Below are 22,242 nucleotides of genomic sequence, written 5' to 3'. Positions count from 1 at the left end.
CGAATCACCCAATGTGTAAATTTGCTAAAGAATCATAAATACGTTCATTTATATCTACAGCTGCTACACTTAGTTCTTTAAACACTTGTATTATTTGTATTATTCCTTCCAACATAAGTTCAATAACACCCATAATGTTGGCCAGTTTTTATTTATTTGATGAATTAAATCTCTCAAATGCAACTCTCTTGAACGATAATAAGTATTATTTAATTTTAGAGATTTTTTTTCGGTTTCAATACATTGCTAAAAATTCTTTAGACATGAACCTAGTACACTTAAATTCATTTAATTAACTTTAAAAGATATAACATATGATCTTATTTGCTAGTAATTAATCATGACAACTGAAGTGAAGAGAATCTCAATTTATATTTAAATCTTATTATTATCGATGATATTCTAATAAGACATAAATTCCTATGTATACAAACACCAATTACACGAAGTCTCCCAATTTTATCTACAAGCAGAGTACCTCACAAATCGATGGTGTAACCTAACTGACAAAACTCGGGTGACGATTAAGAATTAATATGTGCTCTCTCCTACGACCACGACACTTTGCAAGTGAACTTATGAAGCAATTCCGTAAATCCGGAATGATGTGTTGAATCAAACGGTCAGGAGGTCAGGTTAAATTCCATATGCATAGAAACAGCGACTTTCCGACAATCAAATACAGTTTCAGGAACTGCATACCATGGTTTGGTACTTATTCCTTCAAATTGCTCTAATATGAAGAGTAAGCAAGCTTCTCGTAATGTGGTGGCATTGAAGGCCTCAGCTAGTGCGTTCATCACCATAACATTGTCCACAGAAACAAATAAGCATGTAATTCTGTGATTCTTCTTTGGGCTTTCATAATCAGTAGTAGAAATATCACAGTAAAACATACACACCTGAGCAATGGTGTATTCGCATAGGCGCTTAAGGTCGTCGAGAATATACTGATCAGCAGCTCTAAGAAGTTCTTGAGCAAGATCAATTTCGACAGTCACTGATCCTGTGTATATATACCTGGCGGCGGACAAGTAAGAACTTTCCAACACATTTACTATATATCTTGTACGTTAAGGGGAATATTCAAATATCTACCTCATCATTAACACAAAAACATCCCATCTGATATTTGGAATCTCAACATCTTTGGCTTCCCTCTCCTGCAAATCAATTTTCATGTCGGTCATCCTTCTATGAATTACCTTCAGATCTACAGTATTTAAGCCTTGAATTATCTTACTCATCCGGTAATCACCATCGAACATAGCACGGAAGGAATCTGAAGAAGCAAGAAGACAAATTCTGTGAGCGTAGAATCTTTTACCTGAAAGAAGAATATGGAAATTGAAGGTAAAACATTTATAAACAACTTTGAACTTAATATGGAAGAGTCACTGATAAGAAAAGATACCTACCTTCAACCAAAAATGTAACATCAGAAAGTGTAGGATTATTTACGTACTGCTCACCCAAATACACCTGTGTTTATTGAGGTAAAAAATGGGGAAAAGAGAAATAACGGTTAGACTGTGACATAAAGGGAAATTTTTTAATGCATTGCTATTTACCTCTTAGTCAAACGTAAAAAGACAGCTAGATATCAATTGTATAAATAATTTGAACAAAACTGATCTTGACCAACTACAAATTTAGCCAGGTATTGAATTCAAAATTGGATTTAACAACTAAAACCAATCACGCTCTGGCAGTGATTAGTTCATGCGACCCACAAGGGACATGCGCATCCATAATATCTATATTCCTAAATGATTTTCAATGCAAATGCAATTATCTTCTCACCAAATACCAGCAGACATAAACAAACCTGTGGGGTTGGTGATAGTGGAGCAGCATCCACCGACGAGAGTGAAATACCCTTTGTGGCCAACTTGTACAGGGCCTCTGAACCATCTTGTACAGGCCCAGAAGCAGCTCCATTCCTGGGAGAATTTGCCAAGCATCCAGAGAGAACCAATTAAGAAATGCAACCCAAAAATAAAGGATATTATTGTGCAAGAAGAAAAGTGCTAACGACACTAGGAGTGGGAAACTGTCTTACCATTGTTGTCAACAAAAATAGGTTTCCGGTCATTTGGGGAACAAAGATGAGCAAGAGTCAGAGCAACTCGTTTCTTAACAGCATTGGCTGCTGTCCGCATAAGGTAAAATAAAAGATTCAATGTCTGTTAAAAGGAAGTGTCAAAGAATGATGTCAATGGTCTCATCACTATATAAATGCTACGAATTCCAAAAACTATTGGCTTAATCTAACTGCAAATGCAAAGTAGAAAAGGATCAAGAGCTAGCAAAAAATAAACTCACTCGTCCGTGTATTTTTTTCCTCCAACCTCTTCAATGTCTTTGTAACACAATCTTTAGTTTGCTGCAGTTTTACAAGGTATATTAATGAATAACAAACCGGGAAAATACATAAGCCTTTTAACTATATATTCTAAGGGTATTCAAAATGAATTAAACAAATTTTGCAACAGTAACAATCCTAAATATTACCTGAAAAATGAACTCTCCTTCCAGGAGAATCTGAACATACGCAGTCCTGACAAGATCTACAACATTGTCCTATAGAATGGACTAATTGTAAGCGTCACTAGACTCACAGTAAAAACTGGTGTACAAGTTCAAAATATTACGTGAAACAATGTCCTTTACCTCATTATCAGCAAGGCCACACAGGGAAAATGAAGAATTATGTTGCAATTGTCCATTTTTTGAGTCAGTAAGATCAAGTAATGGCACAATTGCACCATTTTGAACAATTCCAGCTTGATTGTGTGTGTCCTGCAAAATGAAAATCATTGATTCACAAAGAAAGTACAACTCCAAAAAAAAACTATTATGCATTGGGGAAAGAAATTAAAACAAGGACTTCAGTATAAAAACATATGATTAAACAGGTGAATTTCTTTAAGTCCTGCCATAGACATGATGCTTGCAATTGCTTCAAATACCATGTAGATAAACCATTTTAACCCTGAGGGGGCGTTTGGATGGGGCCCGAGAATCTCATTCTCGGTAATGTAAGATTACCAATAGTGAATTTTTTTAGGTATATTACCGAGAATGTCATTACCTCCCTTTCTTTAGGTATTGTTGGATTACCGATGTTTTGGACTAAAATACCCTTAATTTTTTTTCTTTCAAAAATATCATTCTTCTGTCATTGAATAATAAAATTTTTACAAAGGTTAAATAACAAATTTATCCTTAAACTATTTTATATTTACAAAAAAAGTGTATAATTAAAATTTTATATGAAGTTCAGGAATTAAAATAAAATTTTACCCTTTCATTAAACCTTTTTATATTTTCAATTTTGTAAAAAAAATTATATAAATTTTATGAATTTAAATTTTTTAAAGAAAATATATAAATATTTTCCAACTTGTTAAAAAAACAAATATATAATAAAGACAATTTGGTCAAATATACATTCCAATAATCTTTTATTCCTTTAACCAAACACGGTAATCTTACATTCCTGCTAAGCCAACCAAACACAAAATACAACATTCCTAGTAATCCTATTCTCTGGTAATCTTACATTCTCACTGGTAATCTTACATTCCGTGAACCAAACGCATCCTGAAAGACGGTAAATGAATTCTAACCTGGGCCAAACGTCCAAATACAAATGCAGACATTTCCTTGAGCTGCACATCTGAGGGCATAAGCACTTCAATTAAAGGTGGAACAGCACCTCTTTGGACAATGTGTACCTATAGAATCCCATCTTAAGTGACTCTTAATAGAAAGACATATTTGCATAAACACGGAATCATATGTACCATTATACATAAAATAAGCATTAAGAACAATATTATATTTCATATGCTTGAGCAATGAGCAGAATTTAAGTGCCGAATTAGAGTTAAGATCTCAGCCTACCTTGCAATCTGAATCAGCAGCAAATTGGCCTATCAGTAAAGCTGCTTCCCTCTGGCTCTCCAAACAACTAGAACTGTTGGCAAACATACACATGTAATATGATTAATACTGAAATCTTCCCAAACACAAATCGAAACCTAACGAAACTCAGCATTACCTAAGTAACCCAATCACGGGCTGTAGTGCTCCAGCAAGAAGAACTTCTTTCTTTATGTTTGGATAGGAATGGACAAGGTTCCCAATCACACCAACCTGAACATCCCTTATGTCAGTTTATAAAGGGAACAGCCTGAGGCGGAGGTACATAGATAGTGGGAGGGGCTCTTGCCCCCTCCAATTCTTGAAATTAAATATTTAATGAGTCCCTATTGTTTTGAACTTAGGTAATTTGTCCCTCCCAATTTTTGATCCTACCTCCATACCTAGGAACAGCAACTCTCCAAAATGTGTATTAAGATGACAAAAAAATAAGACTTGGAAACTAACCGCTTCATAATGTATGGTAACATCCTCGGATGAAAGCATTATTACGAGGCCCCAGCAGCAGCAGCTATATTGAAACCCACAACGAGCACCAGATGGTACTACCATACAATGCAGAAACAAACGTACCTCCTTTTTGTTCTCATCGTTCTTAAATGCTAACGTCCTTTAAGGTCCCAGCAGCTGCCCTCTGCACCTTCATTTCACGATACTCGAGCAACTCAACGAGAGGTGGAATCCGACCCTCAATTCTAATATTTATATATAGAAAAATAAATTAATACTAACTTATGAGGGTGTGAAAAGTGAATACTAACGGAAACTATATATAAGAATAACCGAACAACCGAACCTGATGCGGGTTTTAATAGCGACATTTTCATGAGAAAGATTTGTTATAGCGCCAGCAGCTTTTCTTATAACACCATTCACACCGCGAGAATCACAGCCATCCTCGCGTATTTTTTAACGAGTTCACGAGACAGGACAGTGCCCCAGCGTCAACGACGAGTTGTTGATGCCTGACTATTTAATAGTAAACAACAAAATGACGATAAAATTTTAAGTCGTGGAAAAAATTATACAAAGCAAGTAAAAGAAAGTCCTCAAAATTACCTTGAACGCGAGAAGCCCAAGCGCAAACGCACTTGATTTCTCTACTTCATAATCGAATGGTTTCAGATCGGACTTTGCCAAAAGCGTTGGCGTCTGAATATGCTTTAACAGCGCAGGGACAACACCGCACTCCACCATCACATCCACAATATCCTCTAGAATCGCCAATGAAATAATAACAATAAATAAAAACCGAGATCTATATCGTTAAAATAACTGAAAGCTAAAGAATTCAAAACGAACCGTTCTTGGCGAGTTCAGAAAGTAAGTGAGCGGAGCGTTTGGCGGCGGCACGATCGGCTTCTGAAAAGGAGGTGCAGGAGTTAAGGACATCGACGTGAAGTCGAACATCTCGGAGGATACCTTGTCGAGTGCGGCGGGACTCGGCGACGACCGCCTTGCACCGTTCTGATTTATCCTCTTAAAAATGTTGCTCCAATTTCCTCTTCAAGCTTCTCCTTGTCTGGGGCTTGGTCTGGTGATCCATCCAGAGAAATTGAGGAACTAGGGAAAACTAAATTTATGAGAGATTTTAAAATCTTTATTTTGCAGTGGAATGAAAAACAGTTCGTTTTTGTTTTTTTCATTTTTATATTCGATTTTGACTTATGAGTGAGACCGTAAAACTACCCGCCAAATTAATATTTTTCGAATTTTAGTCACCGGAAATGCTACCTTACTTCAGTTTAGTCGTTTTAGTCTGTATTAATTCTGAAATTTTATTATTTTCTCAATTTTTTTTGAAAATATATTTTTTCAACTTGGTCCTTTATTTTGAATTTCTTCATGAATTTTGGTCCTTGAAATTCAAATTCACATATTAAGTTAAAAAATTTGTAAAGTTCTGAAACTAATGTGGATCCAAAAAATATTTAAAGACCAAAAAAAATTACGAATTTTGAAGACAATATGTCGCTTTATCCAAATAATGGATATCTTTGTACCTACGCAGAAAATAAATTAAGAGTTTGATATGATTAAAATATAACGTTTATTCATAATATGTATCAGCACGCATATTCTGTTACTCGACTACGTCAATTTATATATTTTTTTAAAAACTAATAATTGTTATCACTGAAATCACTTATAGATTCACCTACCATACATATTATTAGTCACGAGCATAGTCTACATTGATGCGATAAGATGTAGGGGTTAGTTTGTGTATAACAAATTGGGTTGGAATTGTTACTTTCATAATGAATTTCTACGAAATTTAATCTGAATTATTCGATCAATAGTTCGAATGAAATGGTTATTTAAAAAATAAATATTTATCTAAGTAATAATTATGACATATGAGATAAAATTATGAATTCAAATATAAATGTGAATAAAGAAAATTAAATTGAAGCATAAATGTAGGACTGTATAAATGTTTAATATCAAATGATTAAAAGTCTATGAACAAATATTGTCTTATATTCATCACATACTAATAGAAAATCAAATTGAGGAATATTATTGAAATTGGATCAAGCTGGGCCTAGTGCCTGTTCGTTTGCAGGAGGTGAACCCAACGTTGATGGGCTAGGACTTGAGTATTGGTATTAGGCCAAGCCCGAATTGTAACTAAACCCAAAGCCATGAGAATCTGTGGTGTAAGTGTAAAAAGTAACCAATATTACAGACCCTTTGTTCTGGTCTTTGACGTATAGTGAAGGGGAAATATGTGGACCAAGGCCGACTTTGACAACGCCTGTATGTTGTTGCGGTCGTGAATTGACTTTTCTTCTTGAAGAAAGAGACGGGGGAACAGTGCATTCCCCCTAGACACTGTTGTTCTTCTGGTAATACAATTTCTTCACTTTCGTTGGTCGTGTCTGAATAAAAGCCGTGTGATTTACATGTGATGGGTCAAGTATAACGACACTAATTAATAAACTACCTGCATGAACAGTTATCGTTTTGTTTTTATGTACAGAGTACGGTGGAATTGTGGTCCATCATTTGGCCCAGGCTCTGACCTTTTATTCTATGAAAATTCTATTGAGTCGATGTCGATATAGGGTTGGATGAGTCGATGTCGATATAGGGTTGGATAGTTAACTTTAGAATGAATGAAGAATCTTGTAACCTCGCTCAGAATCAACTCTCTCTCTAGGGGTCCAAGGTTTGATCTCTTTCTGTTATTAGAGTTTTAGACTAGGAAAAAATTATTGATATAATATTTGTTGGTAATGTAAGGAATTATATATCATTGGTTTAATATACATTTTCACATTTAAATAATTTGTTGGTAATGTAATGATCATTTTTTTCTTTAAGATGGAATAATTATTTTGAGTTCCATTTTGTCATTTAAATGTATAAATATAAAATTATTATGTTAGTTTTACGGTGACATCTAATTTACGATGATATCAATCAAGATGTCAACAAGTAGGGAAATTATCGCACTTATGTTTAATAAACTAGCAAAGTATCTTATCCCAAATCAAAGCTAGGGACCCCACTAGCATCGGTTCCTTTTAATCCAAGATAGTTTCTTTACTTCTTTATTCAATTCACGGTCCAACTATATCGCATTCACATCCCTTGCTTTACCTTTTCTTTACTCTATACTTTGCAACTCACATGCCCCATCCTCTCTGCATATTTATCCAACAAATTTCATTTTATTTTATTTTTCAAATTCAAGAAAGAATGTCATTTTAATGCCACCCATCACTCGTTGCTTTTAAGTGATGTTCATGTAGAAAGTGAGTCGACCTCCATCTTTGTGATATGATTAAGCTCCTCTCCCTAGTAGGCTGGCCCCATGCCTAGCTTATCAAAGTCTGAATGATTTTGTATGTTATTCTAAATATTTATGCCATTAATCTCTGCATAATAATTTGTTGGTTTTAAACTTTATTCTTTAAAATTTTAGAATTTCAATAATTTATTAGGTGATCTCGGTGGTAAAATGAAATATTATTCTCCCTAAAAATATTGGGTTCAAACAGCTCCGTGTACAGGGTATGTACTATCAATAGGTTAAGAAAATTTTAAATATATATTACCTTATAATCACATCATATTAATATAAAAATTTCAAATTCAAATTCTAAAATTTAATTAAAAATATAATTTAAAAATAATAAATAAATTAATAACTTCTACGTATTATATGGACTAATAGTATAATTTGTCTTATTGGATTTAAGGATAAAGTGTCATTGAACTTTCAAAAATTATAAATTAATCATTAAATTTATTAAACTTTTACACTTATTATATGTCGTATTGTTTGTTTTGTAATAAATCAATGAATTTAATGATCACTTTATAATTTTTGAAAGTTTAGTGACCAAAATGATCATTTAAACATAGTTTAGCAATATTTGATGTGCTATCACACTAGATGTCGCTGCCCATCGTATACAATGGTCGATGAACCCCAAATTCACTATAAGATTTAACTCAATCTCTTTATTTGATTTATCAGATTAAATTTCTCGATAATATCTCTTAAAAATATTAAAATTTTGAACATCCATCTACACCATCCATATTAGACGAACTTCTTTTGGAATATGTTATTCCTTTCACAATTCATAGCCTCTCCGCCAGTCAGATAATCAAATGGAATCCTTAATCTTTAAGGAGTCCAAAACCTTAAATGAGATTTTTTTTCGATTAATTGAGTAGTTGTGTTGTGTATATTTGAAATGAAATTACCTTTTAGTAATCTTATAAACAAATGAATGGCATGTGGCGTAATTACCTAATAAGAAAATAATTGAAAAATGTTTCTAAACGACCCAACATTGGGATTAAGAAGATGCATGGAAAAGACATCGGCTTACATAATTCGCCAACAACATTTGGTCATAACAAAGGCCCATTTTTCCCCTTCAAACATCAAAGACAAACATCATTTCTCTTCCCAAAACCATCCAAGTTGTTTTTCAAACATTCCAATTCTTCTTCAACTTTTCATTTTATATGACCAATTACGTATATAATTACACATTCAATTGCCTTTAGATTATTTTATAATTTTTAAAATTAAAATCATTATTTTTATTTTAAATAAAATAAAAATATAACTAACGATGTTATTCAAGTGGTAAGTATTGTAATATCACTTAAGCAAGTAGTGTAATATCACTTAAGCAAGTATCGAGTTTAAGGCATTGTGTATCCGAAAAAACCCTTTGGAAGACTTACCCATTAAAATCATATTACAACACGGATCAATTCAGATTAATCAGACGAAACTCTTGAATCGAGAGTACATATGTGTCTTAATTGAGGTTTAAAATTTATAACCATATATTATTGGATTCAAGATTTAAGTTTATCTAAATATATTAAATGATGCTTATGAATTATTTTATCATAATCGGTGCATAGATTAACAATATTTTTTTATAATATAAAGTCATATTACCCATTGGAATAGGGATTACTTATCTATTTACTAATCTATATTTAGATTTTAAAAACTTCAAACTCCATCAATTAAAAACTACATTATTATAACCCGTTAAATAATCTTAATAATGAAGAAATATATTATTTTTTAAAAATTCAAAATTTAAGCATATACGTTTATAGGTATATGTACGTTATTAATATATAAGAAATAATCTGAAATTAACTATCTAATACTCAACGTAGACTATTTAGAAAAATATATATATGATTATAAAAAAGGGTTTAGTAGTAATTTAATACATATCATTTATCAATATTATTTTTATATGTATTTATTTATTTAACTATACATGCATTGTATCATATCTTTATTTTTAATTTTCTGACTGCAGGAGGTATTCCACGGAAGCTGTTCTCAACCTGACGTTGGGGCAGCCTACTACCCTACCTCCCCTTATCCCATTGTATATGTGAATAGGGTTTTATTGTTGTTGTTGTAAACAAATAATAAAATAACTGCTCATTTTTATCAGAAAAAAAAAACTGCTCACCATAATACAAATCCATCAGGGAAAAAATATATGTTTTCTACTTTTGTCTAATTAGCCCCGCTTGAATCCAAAATTATTTTGTAATCAATTTGATGATCAATATTTCTTTTTCTATATAGCTAATATTTTATACAGAACTACTTTCTTATTTAATAAAACATAAATGGATTTTTTATATATCAAATATTAAAAATGTATTTAAAAAGTTATTTTATAATTAAACTTAAGTATATTTATAAAATAATGATATTATAAGAGATCTAATGAAACATTTGTTTATATATCGAATATTAAAAATGTATTTAATTTTTTTTTCATATTATTTTTCACTATTAAGAGAGAGAGTAATGAAAATAAAATACAAACTTATTTTATGACAATACTAATTAGTCATTGTTAAATTATATCAATAGTAATTAGATATAATTATACAGTTATGACGAATTTAGACAATCATCGTGTTTTTAACATTAAATTAAATATAATTAAAAGTATCCAATACATTCTTTAAAATTAATTAATCATATTCTCATATGTAATGGGGTAAGGGGAGGTAGGATAGTAGGCTGCCCCCAACGTCAAGTTGAGAGCAGCTTCCGTGTGAGACCTCCAGCTTTATGAATTACCCACCGTGGGACTCGATCCCACGACCATAAGATTAAGAGCCTTGCGCTCTACCAACTGAACTGGACAGTCAATTCCCAATACATTCTTTAAAAAGATGTGAAATCTATGCAATTACACATATAAGTATACAATTCATTTTTTATAATAACGTTATCATATAAATACATAATGATAATTTATACTATCAAACATTAAATGAAAACAATTAAAATATAGTTACACCATGACAATTAAACGTCTAGAAATTATTTTTTTATATTTTTTTGTAATTACAATCTAACTAAATAATAATTGTATATTCATATGATTACTAATGATATCCAAACTTTTTTTTAATTATTTAACAATATTTGTCGTATTGATCCATTTATAATAATATATTATCGATAATTTATTTATTTTGTAAATGGGCCCAAAGCAGTTGTCTCAATCAACGAACATATTATATTCATTTGCTTTAGTTGTACACGTAAATAAAACAAAACAAAAGCCAGCTTAAGTCAAAATTACAATAATAGTTTACTTTATTTAATATAAAAAAGTCTAAATGCGCGTATACTATTACTGATCACGTGGATTAGAGGTTAATTAAAATCCAATTGATTTTTTTGCTTAACTTTTTAAATATTATTTTATTTAAGGCGTCTAGGAATATTTTACTTAATTTAATATTTAAATTGGACTAGTGGAAAGAAGGTGGATTTCTCTTGGTAGGGTTTAATATTATTTAATTATTACATTTAGAAACACAAAGTATTGAAAAAGCCAACGAGACATTTTTTTATTATTTTATTGGTAATAATAAAATATTGAGTTTAAGGTGGATTATGGCGTACCAATAAGGTATTGTTCTTTTAAAAAATAAAATACATTTAATCTAATTAAAACAAATCACAATACTTATAATTTAAATATAATTTTTTAATTAAGTTAAGAGAATCACTCTATTAAAAATTTATATAGTATTTGATAAAAATAATTAATTAATAAATTCAATATCAATAATTATATAAAATATTATTATACAAATATATTATATTTAAATATTTGGTCAATATATTAAATGATTTTTTTAAATGAGTTGGCTTGTAGGAATGAACAATCCTTTTAAACTTGCACATTCAGTCAACATAAAGTAATGATGTATTTATTGTTTTAATTCATCGATGAGGAAACTTAGAACTTTATATCTAATTGATTAAATACTCGGTAATGGAATATTTATTTTTTTAATATATTGATGAGGAAACTTTATATTTTATTCATTTAAATATTCAGTAATGGAGAAATAATTTTTTAATTCATGATAAGGAAACTATTATATTTTAACTCTTTAAATATTCACATGCAAGTTGATAATGTTAGGCACAGGAATATAAAAACATTATATTTTTTGGTCACATTAGATTGTTTAATAAAATATAATCATTTATTAATCCTTTCCAAATAATAGTTTAAATTTGACATTGTCCTACTTGATTCGTATAAACTTTCTTTAAGTTAATCATGAAACATCTGTGTTAATTTCTAATCCATTTTAACACAAAATGCATTAGTACATTAAAAAATTTAAATTTGCATTTGTTTTCCTCTGGTACTGTTTCACGAGCACTCTCTTCTTGCCCCTTTTTTTTCTGCCCTATGCGACGTGTTTAACTCGCAGATTTCCAGTGCATGTCCGTACAGTCCACAATTTGAAACATATTTGTTGGAGCCCTTCGTACTCCAATTTTTGTGTGAAACCATCGATCTTAAGGCATGAAATTAATGGCTTTTTTAGATCCACCATGATTGCCAATCTTGCGAAACTTCCTCGACCTCCAGCGTGTGTGTTGTAGTCGATTTTAGTAACCCGTCCTAAAGTTGATGCTATATATCGAAATAGTGCCTTGGAGTAATACTTGTACGGTAGTCCTGGCAATCTTACCTAGACGATAACATGTGAGGGATGACTTTCTGAAGTCGAGAAGCTTCTACTCCACGGTTGTACCGTTAAATAGTTTCCGTAGATTGTCCATGGACCATCTGTCAGAACATGCATATAATCCTGTTCGTTCTCAAATTTAACTAAAAAAATAGTAATTTTCAAGATGTACAATCTGGCAATTTCCTTGTGGTTGCCAAAGTATCAAAATCCTGTTCATTAAGGTTTTGTAACCTATTGTCCGACCCAGCAGTCGTACTATGATTGTTCTCCTCATGCTATGATCAATCTTCTTGTGTACTGTTTCTGCGAATTTAATGGAGGGAACCAATCCGCTAAAATCTACTAGACATTCGCCTTCTTCAACGACTATTTCATCCGCTAAAATCTCTTTGTTTTTCGGATCCTCTCACGGCACCAGCATACGATTTCTGTGTCGCTGCCTGTGAATTTTCCATCCCAGAGTTGTTTCCTTGAATATTTTCGATCCCATCAATTTCCTTGTCGTTATCTTCCTCAACTTCCACTTTCATGCTATCTCATTGCATGGGTCGCTCTTTGTTTTTATTTTTTACTTTTTTTCGTCGCTCTTTCCTCTTCTTGTAACGTTGGCGATCCTGGTCTTTCTAACACGGGATACAACGGAACCTGCACCATGTTCGCTTCATACTGTTCTTGTCCATCCCTCGGTGTTTCTTCCTGTTCGGAGAGAAGTCCTGGCCGATAATCGTTGTTATTCATGTTGGTGCTGAGTTTTACAATAAAACTAGGTTTTGCATCGCTATAGATATTTAATTGTGATAATTGAATACTAATATAACATGTTAAAGTATTTTTAGAAGATGATAATTTTATGAATTAACAACTGATACAAAAGATAAAGTTTTTAATGAAATAAATGGTTTAAAATTGATAATAGCGGTGGAAAAAATTGTTTGATCAAAAAATTAACTTGATTTGATTTCAAATTGATATAATAATTAAAACTGATAAATCAAAAAAATTAGCTTTTATATTTTAGTAGAACTTTACCTATTTTCATTGTCATTTTTACCTTTGTTTGATTGTTTTTACCGTAAAAAACACCAAACTACTTACTTTTTTTCCCTCTACTTCAATGGAAATTGGTATGAAAATCTTATATTCTCCCAATTCTCAATCATTATTATTATTTATCTGATTAAATATAAATTGAACTATGTTAGTCTTTTAACTAAATAAAACATTCGTGCTATTGAGATTATTCAACGACTATTATATTTATTCATAATTTGACTTTTCTGATTATTATTTGTTTTAAAAATTAGAGGTTTTTTAAGAAAAAAATTACCGTGTCATGTTAGTATTTTTTTATGACAGATAATAATGTTAATTTTAATAAAAATAAATTACAGTAAAAGTTATGTGATCATAATACAAAATTTAAAATACAATAATTAAAGTAAACATACCTTAAAAAATCAATGACTACGGTGTAGTGACGATGTGGCAATAACGAGATCCAAGGTCATTTGCAGTTGGAGCTAAAAGACATGAGGCAATCAGAGCCCCCACGCTCACTGTCAGGGATGACGAATGGGTATAATTTTATAGATTTTGTATCGTATTTATTTTAATTAGGACTGAGATAAGTATAATTTTAGTGGATAGTGGGCGGGTGTAGATTTAGAAAATGATACCCGTCGCGGTAGTAGGCGGGTGATGGGTTTAATACCTTACCCGTCCTGCATCCCCCTGCCCACTAAATACCCATTAAATTTCGGACTGTTATGAATTTATGTATAATTTTAGAGTTTATCATTTATGTGTGTTAGATAACAAAAAATATTATATATTTGTCATTTATATTTATAGACTTTAATTATGTATTTTATTATGGTGATTTATGTATTTTAATATTTATATTAATACTTAACTGAGATTATCATTAGTTTATTTTATTATCTTTTTTGATGGACATGTTTATTTTATGTTTATTTTTATGTATGACTTAAGGTTGTTATCTGGTGAGTTTAATCAAGTACGTTTCTAGTTAAATAATGAGTGTGAGGATGAATCTGAGAATATTTCCGTGTGAACGGGTATGAATTTAAAAAATTTATTTATCATAAATAATAAATTTAAAAATATTTAATGAGTATGAAATAAGGAGGATATCCCCTGAACCGCCCATCATAAATAATTGCTTCCATGTCTACCGGCCTTTTTCCCACGAGTACGCTCCCATCTACTTCACTCCCACTCGCTCCCTCTTCTATACTCCCCATGGAAGACACACTTTTCTTGGCTAAACTGCCGCGCCTGTCCCAACGCGAGTACACTGTACACATCTAACCTACATCACTTTCCATATTAAAGTTTTCAATCATCACACTATTTTTCTGACGTCGTGCATAAATGACAGATCAGCAAAAAGGCCCCACGTGGACCCGCTATTCTCTCATGGTTTCTCACATAGCTGACAAAAACATTTTTGACGGTCCGATCATAAAGCTATGACACCCTCATGTTAAAGCCATGTCGGATTTGGATCCAACGGATGCTATTTTCCTGTCCGCATCGAACAATAAATCTTGATTGTCTATTTCTCCTAAAAGAATTTGTTCGACCGAGTGGTCATTTCGGCCCAACAATTCCCACGTGATTGAGCTCATCCTTTTTGCCGTGTACTACAATGAAGAATACGGGCAACCGGCGAAAACCGGCTTCCTTTGCGAAACTGTACGGTAAAAGAAAAGAGAGATATTTCATTTGAGTGGACTACCCAACGGAATGAACGGACAGTGAACGTGCGTGCTTTCTGAAGTGGGATCCGCCGTGTGAAGATGTGGAACCTTCTCACATCGTTTACACACGCGCAAGCTGGAAAGTGAAGATTAGTTCCCGCCCCCTAAAGATAGAGACCAAAAGGTCTACGTTAAAACGTTTTCGTTTCGATTGTTAAAATAAGTTCTTATATATTTTTGGTTGGAAGTTATGACTGGTACAACGTTTTATGAATATTTCCGAATTGAAAAATAGTTTTAATTTAAAAGCAAAATTATTTTATCATAAATAAATATATTTAATTTTTATATTAAAACTTGGTTCAAAGTGAGTAAGGTTGTTGATATTTGATTATATATATTTTTTAACGTTATTGTACAACGTCTGAAACGTGGCGAGTTAGTGGTCATTTGCCATATTCCATCAGGAAAGTGACGTATCTGTCATGTAGGCATCTAGAATACACATCTGTTCAAAAAATGAACGGTGGTGATCTGACCATTTTCGTGAAGGAGAACTCTGGACCGTCAAAGTCATACCAGCGCTGGAGTAGTTTCCACTTTCACGCGAGTGAATAAGCAAAAAATAATATTTTTTTAAAGGGTTCAATTTGGTAAACAGCTGACCGTTCAAAGTTAGTTAATAATATTTTCCATAGTTTCGATTAAAATACTAAAATATAATATTAAATTTTAACCTTTTTAATTTAAATATTATCGTCTGGTGAATATTTTATTTTCCATTAAAAAAAAGGAATGAACAAACAAAAGCAAATGAGATCAGATATTTTTTAGCACAGAAAGCAAAAAGTCAGGTTGAAAATCAGAAAAGAATCGCTGAGAAGAAATATAAAGACAAGAAGAGAGAACGGTGAACTCTTATCTTTAGATTATTTACTGTGAAGTTCTCAAAAACAGTTATTTTCGCCGGAAACGACGGTGAATTGGTTAAGGGCCGGTTGTTCTCGTCGGAAGATTTTTGTTGTTGGTTGAGGTTTTGATTTCAGAATATATATCATGGAGAGAAATAAAGAAGGAAGAAGAGGATTGCATAAACTTCGTCAACGAAGCAATAATCTCCGATATTCACCTGGTCTTAGACCTTTTTCCTTTTTTATCTGTGTAGAGAGATTTTATTTTGTTTTTAGTTCGTTTGATTTGATGATATTTTTTTTGCTTACAAAAGGTGGAGAGATGGAGATGCCGGAAACGGTGAGGTTGAGGGAAAGAACGAGCAAGAGAGAAAGAGACCGAGATTTGTTGAATCGGAACAAGCGTCGCAGACCGAATAAGGTGGACGGAGAAGAAAGTATGGAGGAGAGTTCAGGTGAAGAGGAGGAAGAAAACGAAACCGAGCAGCTCAGTAGCCGTAAAATCTCACCCTCGGTAAGAATTTTTGGGCAAGCAGCAAACCATTCGAAGCCCGCCGATGAAATGATAGGTTTTCCAGTTCCCAGAAAAGCTCGCTCAGGTACCAAAATTGCTGTTTTTCTAATTATTTTTATTTGATATAAAAATGGAGCTGATTTTCTCTTTTGGTATTTTTTTCAGCTTCAGTGAAAAGGTCGCATGAGAATTGGGTGTCCGGAAATGGTGGTTTCGTCGAGGAACAAAACCATATGCGAGCTTCCGTGTCACCGGCTCGTCGGAGAGTTGCTTCTGACCGAGTTTCACCGTCTTCATCAAATGGTTCAGTTAGAAAGAAGATGGTCAGCTCATGTTTCTGTTTTCAGATTTTTTCTTCTTCTTTTTGATTGTGACGAAATTGAGAGGATTTAGCTGTTTTTGGGTCTTTCTTTTTTGGGATGTTGCAGAAGACAAATCGACCCAGGACTCGGCTTCCAAAAGCGACCACTTCGAGCTCTGTTCAAGAGGATATTGAGATTGAAATCGCGGAGGTTCTTTACGAATTGATGAAGCAATCGCATAGCTCCAAGAAGGAAGATAGCGCCGGAAATTCTTTGTCGAAGCTTGAATCTGAAGATGCAAATATTTCCTCCACCGATATTAAGCTGGATCCATTAATTACCGATGGTAAGTACTTTTATCATTCACTCCTTTTGCTATAAAGTCTTCTCCTTTTTAATTATTAGCATTTGTAGCCTCAACGGAGAAGAAAGTTTCTCCAACTCCATCAAAAGTAGAGAACCAGAAACAGGCAGAGGTGGAAATTTGTTCACTGAAAAATGGTCAAATTTCGGGACCTAATGTGGTAATTTCTGATAATGACGCTATTGGAGCTGCATCAGTGGTAATCGAGTCACAGGAGAATGTAACCTTGAATAAGCAAGGAGAATCGAAACCATCCGTTGAAGAAACAAAATCCGTGGATAGAGCTGTGACAGAGGAAAAGTTCGTTACGACTGAAAAGGAATCCGCTAATTCGAATGTTGATTTTCAGAATCCGACAGCAATCAAACTGTAAGCATCAACGTATCTTTTTTTTCTTTACCTCCTTTAATTAATGCTCTCAAGATTAACTGAGTTCTCTTTAAATGGTATGGAATACTAATAGAATATCAACGGGGAAAAACAAGCTTGAAGAGAAGTCCAAGATCGATTTGATGGTGAGAATCTCCTTCTGTTGAAAATTTGAATCAGAATGCTGTCCAAATTACTGAAGAAAAACTAATCAGTAATGCCACCTTTTTGCAACAGGCTTCTCCTATGGCATCATCTCCAGTGAAGGATAGTTATGCGGATATCGCATTGGATCCTAATTACAAGGTTAGGGAAGAAGAGTTAATGGGTGACTTTTGGGTCTATTGATTTCTCTCTGAATTTTGTTCACGGACTAAATATTTTTTTCCTTAATTTATCATTTCTGGTGCAGAAGGTGGAGGCCTTGGCCAAGGATGAAGCACATGTTGTGAAGAAAGAAATGAGGGTAGATGATGGTAAAAGTAAGAAAATGGATACAATTAATGAGAGTCGAGATTCGTCGAACCTTAATTTGGAGAAGCCGCATCAATCTGCTAGTGGTGGTTGTATATCCGAGCAAGGTCAAAAGCAACAGCTACCCAAAGTTGACGTTTCAAAAGTGCTGCAAACAGGTAATTTATTAATAGGTTTCAGGTTTGACTCAGGGTGCTGCTCAATGAGTTTTATCTGTTAACTTGAGCTCTCGGTTCTCTTGAGTTATGACAAGATGGGTTTACTACTTGATTCTCTTCTCTTATTCAGCTCAATCTAGTTCAGTGCCTATGCCAAATGGTTTGCCACCTTTGGGGTAAGCTATCAAGACTTTGGTTTGGACTCACATTTTGTTTAAATATTCTGGTTGTATGTCATTTTTGTTTCTATGAAGTTGAATGTTATTTTTATAACAGGTATATACATCCCTTCCCAACAATTACTCCCATGGATGCAAGCCCTAGATCATCCACGGCATTGCAGGTGCGAACTACCGATTTCCTTACTAGGCCAAAGGTTTCAATATATGGCTCAGGTTATTTGTTTCATATATTCTTGGCTTTAAATTAACCATGAGATTTTATTGGAAATATGCAGCCTCTTCATTTCTTGCTTTCCCAACCTCGGCCTAAACGGTGTGTCATGCATCATTACATAGCTCATAACATACAATTACACCAGCAATACGCCAAAGTGAACCATTTCTGGCCATCAGCGACCAGTTTAGCTTCTCTATCTGGGGCCAAGCCCAGCAAGCTCAATGTGGCACCATCTGCAGAAACTTCGGCTCTTGGAAACCCATCAGTGAATCTAGGCCTTACAGAGGAGAAAAGTAAGATTGGAGCAACCTTTCCTGATCTTACCAGGAAAGATAAAAGCTCTGAATGCACCAAGGATACGGCACAGAGAAAGCAGGTTGTGGTTCAAAAGGCTTCCCAACCAGTATCTGCTGGTAACTTGATGGTATGTTAATATACCTTTTAAGTTAATCAAGAGTTCTTGCTACTCCATTTTCATTCAAATTGTTTTTAAGAATTTATCATTTTTTAATTCTCGATTTTTTTATGTTATTGCAGCATGGCCCTGCTTTCATATTCCCCTTGAATCAGTATCAAACTAGTGCAAATAAATCTGGCATTTCCAAATATGCTACCAAAGCATCCTCCACTGATAATACAGCAACACCTGGAATCTCAACTAGCTCTACAGTGTTACCAGGTGTAGCAGCAGCTGTGGGCTTTAATTACCCTAATTTGGCTGCCAACCAAGCTCCGTACTCGACTATTATACAGAACAACGGTTACCCTTTTTCAATCTCTGCTCCTGTTGGAAATCAGTCGGCAATTAGAGGAGGAACCCCCAGTCAAGCGTTGCCTTTCTTTAATGGGTCTTTCAATTCTTCTCAGATGTTCCATCCTCAACTTCAGCAGCAGCAAGCTTGCTCTCAGCCTCTGGTTCAACCAGTTTATCAAAAATGCAGTCCCATCAAGCGGTTCATCATCATCCCACAAGCAACCAGAAAGTCAACAGCCAAAGGGTGGACAAGTTTGCGGCAATAATTTTTTGAGCTCAACAAGTATGCATTCACAGCAGTTGCTGGAGCATAGGATGCATTCATCCAATCAATCTCGGAAAATGGAGCATGAGATGAGTGGAGAGCATACAACTGCAAACACGCAGAAAAAGGTTCATGGCCAGAACCCTCCAGTTCATCGTCAGCCGCTCAACTTTGCCTTGGTACCCTCTGCAGCAGTGGGTGGAGGCGGAGTTGATCTCGTCCCTCCTCAAGCATTTGCCATGTCATTTGCCTCCTTCACTGGAAACAACAAAGCTTCAAATCTTAATTTCTCATCAATGGCACAGAACCCCACGATTTTTCATAGCCTGTCTGAGATGGCTCGGCAAGGATACCAAGTTGCACATGTACCGCATGTTACACAATCGAAGAATCACCAAATATCCGATGGGAAGAGTGGATCTAGTTCAGGCAATACGGATGATGGAAAAAAGGCAAGTTCGGGGAAGTCGCATACTACAAATGGCCTGACATATGTTTTTGACAATTCAGCTAGATCTTTGAATTTTGTATCCTCCCCTGTCGCTGGAAATTGGCCTCCACGCTCCGTCACCTCCACTACCGTAGGCATAAATCCTCCTGTTGTTTCTAATTCATCAAATTCCTATCAACAGCTGCTTCAACTTCAGAAGCAGCACATGGCGCAACAACATCATCAGCAACCTGCTACAGCTTCTGGAAGCAAGACTCAGACAACAGACGCCATGCTTGCATCTTCCATTGCTGCTAAGTTTTCTACCAATGCTGCTATATTCTCACAAACTGTGCCCCAACGCAACCCTGCAGCACAGTCAATCCCATGGAAAAACTCAGCTAGAACCCTCGCTTCCCCTGCTACCAATGTTAAATTTCCCCCCCAGCAACCATTGAAGCCACCACAAGGCCAAACACAAATATCATTGGGGTAAATACCCAGGGACAAGAAATACCTACAGCAGCCGGTCTGCATCGCCTATGATTGTTCGGTCTTTCCACCTAGCAGTGGCAACTCAAGAAGAAGCTCAACAAGCAGCACAGTAGGCTCATCAGTTCCTTCTTCCAACACTGCAATCACAACAGAACGATAAATCTTCTGTTGATAACAGCCAGAAATTGTCTTGGTTTGTAGAAAAAACATACCTCCGATCTTGACCACATGCCCCAGCCACCTTTCGGATTTGGTATTGAAATTCAACTGCAATTAGTATTTATGACCACAGCAGATCAACTTTCAAGGGACAAGGTGCAGGGCGCCTTACGAAGTCTTTTTCTAGGGGGACCAAGCTCTTCATGTTAAGTGGAAGGCACATGGGTTTTTGTTACAATCACATTGCCACATTGGTCTTAAGAAGAGAGGATAATGTTAAAAGGGAGGTTGGTGGCTTGTAAATAAAAAAAAAGGCCTACAGTTTTGAAGTAGGAACCAAAGTGGGGGGGGGGGGACCAACCAAACCAATGCCCATATTTTAGGTGTTAGATGGGGTCAAATTATTTGATTGGTTTAATGTGATGCTGACGTGTAAATAGGATAACCATTTGCTAAGAAAACAGTACTCCTAGTTTCGTTACTATTTTATTTGAAGTTTGATGAAAGTTTTGTTCATTTCCCTTGATTTTGTTGTGTTATTGATTTCGGGGGGCCATCGGGAATAACTTTTGACCCAACACTTGGACTCTTTCAATCAAGCTTCCTTAAACGGCAGTGTGTAACCCAAACTCACTCATTTCACATTGTTTGGGGACAGGGGAATACTGCCAAATGTTTCAGTCTCTTTCAATAATACTTGAAATATAAGATGACGTTTGGTTGACATGAATCTCTTGAAATTGAGGGAATTAGAATTTAATTCTACTATTTTTCCATATTTAGTTCAAATTTTACAAGAGAATTAGAATCCCTCATGGCTTCAACTTTTCATCAAATGAGGGAAAGTGAATTCTATACAAGAATTGATAGAATTCAATTCCGGAATTGAAATTTGACCATACTACTCTCATCAATCTTTTGATAACTTATTCATATATTGAATAAAAATATTTTTTTTTATTATTTTGGGTCGGGTCAGGTCGGATTTTTTAAGTGTGATATTAGCATGATTTTTATAATTTATTAAAATGAATAATCAATCAAAAAATGAAAATTTAATATTTTTTAATTTTTTATAATATATTACTACATGTAAGTTGTAAAACAAACTAAAATAAAGCAAAAAAACAAGAAGGGTAATTCTATCATTTTACATTACTGAAATAAAATTCATCTGATATGTCTACGAACCAAACAGAATATGAAATTGGATTTTAATTCCATTTCCTGCCAATCAAACAGAATATGGAATTGAATTACAATTCCTGACAGATCCCAATTCTTTCACAGATTCCAATTCCTTCACAGATTCAATTTCCTCATAAACATTCCAACGAACTAAACGCCACCTAAGCTTTTCGTCGGCAGTGTTAATGTGGCACTGTTGTTATACGGCCGCTATGCATGCCAAGCCCTTGCCCCTTACCTTACCTTACCTTTCGCCA

General features: G+C 34.0%; 2 pseudogenes; one reads left to right on the top strand and one right to left on the bottom strand.

The window, feature by feature from the left end:
- Positions 1–499: 499 nt before the first annotated feature.
- Positions 500–6,904, bottom strand: LOC120127214 (annotated as a pseudogene).
- A 9,069-nt stretch (positions 6,905–15,973) lies between these two features.
- LOC120127216 lies at positions 15,974–21,278 on the top strand (annotated as a pseudogene).
- Positions 21,279–22,242: the final 964 nt, after the last annotated feature.

The sequence above is a fragment of the Hibiscus syriacus genome, unplaced genomic scaffold (genome assembly GCF_006381635.1).
Source record: "Hibiscus syriacus cultivar Baekdansim isolate YM2019G1 unplaced genomic scaffold, ASM638163v2 tig00110465_pilon, whole genome shotgun sequence".
NCBI lineage: Eukaryota > Viridiplantae > Streptophyta > Magnoliopsida > Malvales > Malvaceae > Hibiscus > Hibiscus syriacus.
Note: the sequence above shows the minus strand (reverse complement) of the source record. Positions and strands in the feature narration are given on the sequence as shown.